A 7,830-nucleotide genomic window follows, 5' to 3' on the forward strand; every position below is an offset into this window, starting at 1 on the left:
AGCTGCATATGTATCAAAAGATGTCCTAGTCAGCCATCACTGCAAAGAGAGGCCCATTGGACTTGCAAACTTTATATGCCCCAGTACAGGGGAACCCCAGGGCCAAAAAGGGGGAGTGGGTGGGTATGGGATTGGGGGGGTGGGTATGGAGGACTTTTGGGATAGTATTGAAAATGTAAACGAGGAAAATACCTAATAAAAAATAAATTAAAAAAAGATGAATAGAAACAATTTTACTTACTAATGGTCCATCAGGTGCTACTACAATATTGAATTTAAACCAAGAAACCATTTCATAATGTTCTCAGAGAAGTTACACACTAGAATCTGAATCTATTCACAGGCTTCTTCAAGGGAAACATGAGTAAACTAACCCTATAAGGTCATTGAGTCAGAAAATTCATTTATGATAGACTGAGAAAATCACTATAGAATTTATTGTTTCTCATCTGGTTATAAAGCAAGATGGACAATGTACCGATGTAACTACGAAGAGCACAAGCATGGTGCCATACATGCTTGTCAGATAAAAAATCCATATCCCTTATAATGATGTTATTTGGATAAAAAACAAAACATATGCTAGACTCCTGAATCCTGCTTCCAGGAGACCTAAATTCATCCTGTTTTCTGAAAGTGGGTCAGAATATTTTATACAACTAAAATTCTACAATCCTTGGGTTACACTTGTGCACATAAACTTCTTTGGAAGGAGTATACAACATTCCTTTGTGAAAAGCACATGGAAATAATGACTGAATTTAGAATGTAGGAAGAAATGTGTGGAATGTTAGGAACAAGTTGCTTATAGAAAGGCAGATAGGTGATCTTTAATTTTCTTTCTCCTAATTCTAACCCCTTAGCCCCATCAGTAGTTCTGTAGCAGACCACTTGTTCCTGTCTCCAAATCCTTTCTGCCACCATCTGCCCCAGATCCCACAGTTCTTCTCCAGTAGCCTCCCTCACCACCCTATCACATTGTTTCAGTCAGTAGCTGCCAGAGGCATTCCCTGGGATCTGCTGGCCACCTTGGCCAAAGGAAACACATAAGCATTCTTCACATATACCTTCCTCTCCAAATCTAATCCCACAGGCTCACCCCGAGCTATGTTGCACACTACCAGCTTCAGTCTTTTCCTCCTTTCTGTAGCATTTCCACTGGATCCAGCAGAGCTAAGTGGTATGCCCTGAATTTCTACCTCCTGTGGACCCCCTCAGCCACCTCCTTCCACACAATTCTAATTCCTAAGCATCAGATCCTAATTCTTAGTTAAATTCTACCCACAATATCAATTGTCCTCACAGTGAGCATGGTTTCAGAAGCATTCTTTCCAGGAATCACACAGCCTTTCCCCTGAGAACTAGAGAAGGGTACATATAACAATGAAAGGAACACCCACCCCACAAAGACAAGAACAGACGTGACCACAAAGAATTACAATTATGCCAAACTTAGATGCCTAAACTCAAATGTAAACACAAAATGAATGATTGCCAAGAGTATATGTCTCCACTTGATCCCAGCATACCTCTGACAATAGACCCAAAGAAACACAATATAGCTGAATCACAAGATGAAGACCTTCCAGTGGCCTTGATGAATAAAATAGAAGTCCTAGGGAGGGAATAAATAAATACCTTGAAGAAATTTATGAAACACACACACAGAAAAGAAAAGAGGTGATGAAAATTAATAAGATAGCACAGCGCCTGAAAGTAGAATAGAGAAAATAAAGAAATCTCAGCAACACATCAAAAAGATCATCTACCATGATCAAGTAGGTTTTATCTCAGAGATTCAGGGATGGTTCAACATACTAAATCTCTATCAATGTAATCCATTATGTAAACAAACAGAAAGAAAAGACCCACATGATCCCCTCATTAAATGTTAACAGTCTTTGACAAAATCTAAAACCCTTCACAATAAAAGTGTTGAAGAGCTCAGCAATTTATAGTAAGCTGATATCCAACATCAAATCAAATGGAGAGAAACTCAAAGTAATTTTGCTTGAATGAAGAATATAATAAGGCTGTCAACTCCCCCAATAGCTATTCAATACAATATTTAAAGTTATAGCTAAAACAATAAGAAAAAAACAAGGGAATACACATTGGAATGAAAGAAGACAAAGTATTGTTACTTTCAAATTATATGATAGACTTGTATAGTAAAAACATCAAGTCTTTGAAGGAGATTGAAGATGATATCAGAAGATGGAAAGTTCTCCCATGTTTACAGATCTATAGGATAAACTTAGTAAAAATGGCCATCTTACAAAAAGCAATCTACAGATTCAGGCAACCTAACCAAATTTCCAACACAATTCTTTACAGACCTTGAAAAAAATATACTCAACTTCGTATGGAAAAACAAAAAACTTAGGATAGCTAAAAGCAATCCTATACAAACAAACAAACAAACAAACAAAAACCAAAACAAAACGAAAAACAACTTTGACAAGTATCACCATTCCTGCTTTAAGCTGTATGACAGCAGCATAGTAATAAAATCTACATGGTATTGGCATTATGGAATATAAGGGAAGACCCTGACTTAAATCCACACACCTGTGTGTGTGTGTGTGTTCAGAAGAGTAAGAGAAGAAAATTCTTGGAAAATTGGGGGAAATTTTAGGGGGAAGTAGAAAGCTGATACAATGAAAACTCCATGGATTGTATGAGCCTAGTAAGCAAAAAGTTCTAGTAATGAGGGACATGAAACCTGAACACATTATCTTCTGAAACTGGGTATGGCTCAAGTGGAGGAGGAACTGGGATATCAACCTAGCCATTAGCCTTCAATATATAGTTTGTCCTGATTGGATCCTAGTGCAATCATCATCAGAGAAACTTCATTCAGAAAATGTTGGAAACAGATGCAGAGTTCCACAGGTAAATACTAAGCAGTTCTGTTGTGGAGTAGAGAGTAAAGCAGGGACCAAAGTGTTCAGGAATACTACACTGTATCTAGGTCTATAATGAGGTCTTTGATCCACTTGGACTTGAGTTTTGTTCAGAGTAATAGATATAGATCTATTTGCCTTTTTATACATGAAGATAGCAAGTTAGACTAGAGCCATTTTTGTAGATACTTCTTTTTCCATTCTTATTACAAATGAATCAACTGACTGGGACTCAAGAAGTCTAGCACAAATCAGGGAGCCTGTAAGTTTCTGACTTAGGATGTTTGCATACTTGTTATGGTTGAAAACCTTGTTGTTCTTGTGGTATTCCTAACAATGGGAGCAGGAGTTGTCTCTTACTCTTTTGAATGCTTGTAGAATTCTAGTCCTCCCAGGGTGTTGGCTCATCCAATGGAGATGTAATTTTATGTGCTTGTGTTAGTGTAGCTTGCTTTACTTGTTTGGTTGAAGTCACTGGGAGGCCTGCGGGGTGGATCTGGAAGAAAGGGAAGGTGGAAGTAAGAGGGTAAGGTGAGAGCAGGAAGTAGATACTGCAGTAAGGATGTAATATATGAGAACAAAAATTTTAAAATGAATAAATAAAATAGTTTTTTCTGATGAAGTCTCACTGGGTACATAAACCACATTTATAGGCCCCAAATCCAATTGTAGATGGTCAACAGAACTAACTCAATGACATTTATAGAATGGTATCTAAAAACTGAAAAATGAGAACAAGGTAAAAAACTCATAATAGTTAATGTAGTTAAATAAAACCATTATTAGTTACTATCACATGATTCTATAAATAACACTCTATATGATATCAAAAGTGATACTTTTTAAAAAGTTTTATAACTAAGAAAATAAGAAAAACTTTAAGTCATGATACATAGATATTGTAAATATATACTATTTTGTAGAAGGTAGTTTAGAATGATGAATTCCATCTCTAAGAAATATGTAGTGGCTATTATTTAAAAACTAGAAATTAAATGCCAAGATGACACATATGAAATGTAATTTCCTCTCAATTTCTGAAAACAATATCAGATTTTAAAACCATTCTTCTAATTATCAAAATTGGAAGTAACGATTTGACTTAACAGGACATCTTATGTGGATTACTACATTATATTATAATCATTCCATTAACGACCATATATTGGATTTGAACATATCCCAATCAATTTCTCTGGTTTCAAATCCATAGTGTCATAGAGGAACTCAGTTTCTTTATATTATTATCTGTAAATATTTTAGCTAGTATTTACTGTTTTACCCTAAAATATTGTATGAGCTTTTCAATAACAGACATGCATTTGAAAATTCTACAGGAATAAATTACTTTGCTGAGCAGACACAAAGCAGAAACTCAGGTTTCTGAACTATGTAAACAGTGACATAGGGAAGTGTACCTCCCTTGTCCACCATCCACTTTGCCCACTATTTACTTCCCATTCATTTAAGCAGTTCAACTCATTGCAGTATCAATATACCCTCAGACAACAGGATGTCTTAACTAAGAGGTAAATGTAACATTCAAAATGGTCAGATAGGTGAATATAGGATTCCCATTATGAATAATTGCTTTTAAATATAGTTAAAAATAAATGCCTATTTGTTTAGTTTTCCTTATAAATTACATCCTGACTGCAGCTTCCCCTCTCTTCTCTTCTCCCAGGTCCCCAAACTCCTCTCTCCCTGTCTTAGTGGGTTTCTATTCCTGCACAAACATCATGACAAGAAGCAAGTTGGGGAAGAAAGGGTTTATTCAGCTTACATTTCCATACTGCTGTTGATCACCAAAGGATGCAGGACTGGAACTCATGCAGGTCATAAAGCAGGAGCTGATGCACAAGCCATGGAGAGATGTTCATTGCTGGCTTGCTTCCCCTGGCTTGCACAGCCTATCTCTTATAGAACCCAGACTACCAGCCCAGAGATGGTCCCACCCTCAAGGGGCCTTTCCCCCTTGATCACTAATTGAGAAAATGCCTTACAATTGGATCTCATGGAGGCATTTCCTCAACTGAAGCTCCTTTCTCTGTGATAACTCCAGCTGTGTTAAGTTGACACAAAACTAGCCAGTACACTCCCCCAGATTTATTCCTTCTATATTTCCCTTCAAAAACAAGAGCAGGCTTCCCAGGGATATCACCCAAATATGGCATAACAAGTTACAATGAGACTAGTGTCAAACCCTCCTATCTAGTATCCCAGCTGTAGGAAAGGGACATCAACCCAATTACAAACAAACAAAACCTAAAATCTGTCCTGCTTTCTGGAAGTGACTTAACCATTGACTGGTCCAACTTGAGGCCCCAAAGACCCAGAATAGAACCAAACCAAACAGACAAACACAACTAGAAGAGGAGGAGGAGGAGGAGGAGGAGAAGGAAGAGGAAGAGGAAGAAGATGAAGATGAAGAAGAAATAAAAATCTCTATTATTTTTATGCATTATTAAAATTTTACATGAAATTATCCCATGTGTTTACATTCATGAGTCTATTCAACTTCTTCTTCTTTTTTTTTTTTTGGGAGGGGGGGGTTAAGGTGTTTATTGTAGAAAGGCAGAGACAAGAAGAGTAGAGAAGCAGAGGCCAGCCATGGCCACATAGAGAGGGGCAGAAGGGAAGGCAGAATGAGGGGGAGCAAGAGAAAGAGCAAGAGAGTAAGAGATAAGAGCCCGTTCTATTTTTTAAGCAAAATTTATAATCTACCAGTAAAAGCATAATTTCTTCTGATTATTGCTAACAATGCTTATTTACTTGACTTTCTGGAAAATATGTTTCCTTCTGATAACTGATTTTTTCTCTGCCCATTCTGTTGCTCTTGATTCCCCAAATGTCTTAACTTTAGTTGACCAAATTCTTCTGGAATGTAGAGGAAAGAGATGTTCTCATTCTTTTCATGTCCTTCCTACTGTGTTTCTTAAGCCTCTTTGATGTCTCAGTGATTCTGCTTATTTTAAGGGAGAGAACAAGCCAGAATCCTAGCACTAAAGAGCTTCATCCACTTAGTTTACCTACAAGTTCAAACACTGAATATTTTAAGAATCTAAGCAGATAAAATTAAATCAGAAGATTTCGATATATGTCATCAGTTAAGCTTTCTTAACCTCTATTACTTCTATGTAACACGTACTAATATGTATTTGTGGAACTAGTACATTTTACAATTGATTTCTATAGCTACTTAAGGTACAGAGTTGCTTCCATTTACCATGTTCTTATGTTACCATTATTTATATAATCTCAAAGCATTCTGCCTTTCAATGAAACTTTATAATGTCAATTACTAATTCATAAATGAGTATATATTTAGATAATCAAAGTATTATCAGACAGATGAGAGAAAAATATATGAGCTGGATTTTAAATAGTTGATTTTAATATGAATTTGAAAATCGAAAATATGTTTAGTTTCACTACTCCTGGAACAATGAATGGTCTTATTAGAAAAAACTTTCTTGAAGGGATAAATAGATGAAAGTACTTTCTGCTGTAAGAAGAGTTATTTGAGCCCCATGGGTTCTTGAAAAAATATTTTTTGTGAAGTACTATTCTCTAATATTATATGTAGTTTTGGTAAATTAATAAAAACATTAACTTTGTTCATAAAGTTTCTATTATAAGTAATCTGAGCATCAGGGTTTATAGAAGTTTCTCAAGAATAAATAATTGGGATGAGAAAGAGGCATGATTTTCTCATTGCAGTAGGCTGTACACAATACCAACATGTTAAATCACTTTATCACAAATTAAAAATATGTCATAGAGGGGCATACTATCTTACTTTACCTCACCAAATGTCTCTTCTGTGAAAAAAATCTGAAGATTTTTGTCTCTTTCATTCAGTGCTGTTCAAGATTCTCTGCTTGTTTCCTGCTAATACTTCCAAATCTAAGGAGAAACCTGAGAGTCGCTCTTGCAGTAAGGGTTGAGGATGTTACCTCTGCTTCCTGGTTGCTGTATTCATTATGGCTGCCTAACAAAACATAACAAAGGATCCAAAATTGCCTCCTCATTATATCTGGAATTTAAAGAGGATTCCCTGAGACAGCATTAATCTGTGCGAGTAATTCTTAGCTCTCACAGGACTTGAAAAATATTTGGCCACATGAGATCAAAGACCAATTTTGTGTAATGTTTCATATATTCCACAATTCACAGTGCTTTCATGGCCATCTTGTATTTTTTTAATTTATAAGAGGTTTTATTTGATAATAAACTCATATACCATCATTTTCAGAAAGAGTAGACTATTTTACAGTGGGTAAAATAGTGTCTCTTTGCAGAACTTAGTTAAAATGCTGTCTGCCAAAGGTATCTATCAATAAATATGTAAGAAAATATGCAAAGACTATTCACTAATAAAATATTTTATTTATCAGCATGTGATACATATAATAAGAGGTTTTCATTAATGTGATCCAGGTCAACAACTCTCAAGGATACATCTCATACTTGGGCAACACAAACTCGACTTGAACTTGTTGGATTTTGGAAAGCAAAGTTGGGTGGGTAGAAAAATGGAGGTGAATATTGGAGGTATTCAGGTAGCCAGGGTGATTTGATGCATTGCTTGAAATTCTCAAAAAATTAAAACATTATTTGATTTAAAAAAACATGATCCTCCATTGTTGGTGGGATTGCAAGCTTGTACAACCACTCTGGAAATAAGTCTGGCGGTTCCTCAGAAAATTGGACATAGTACTACCAGACGATCCAGCAATACCTCTCCTGGGCATATATCCAGAAGATGTCCAAACCAGTAAGAAGGACACATGCTCCACTATGTTCATAGCAGCCTTATTTATACTAGCCAGAAGCTGGAAAGAACCCAGATGCCCCTCAACAGAGGAATTGATACAGAAAATATGGTACATTTACACAATGGAGTACTACTCAGCTATTAAAA

This window comes from Mus caroli, chromosome 2, assembly GCF_900094665.2.
Source record: "Mus caroli chromosome 2, CAROLI_EIJ_v1.1, whole genome shotgun sequence".
NCBI lineage: Eukaryota > Metazoa > Chordata > Mammalia > Rodentia > Muridae > Mus > Mus caroli.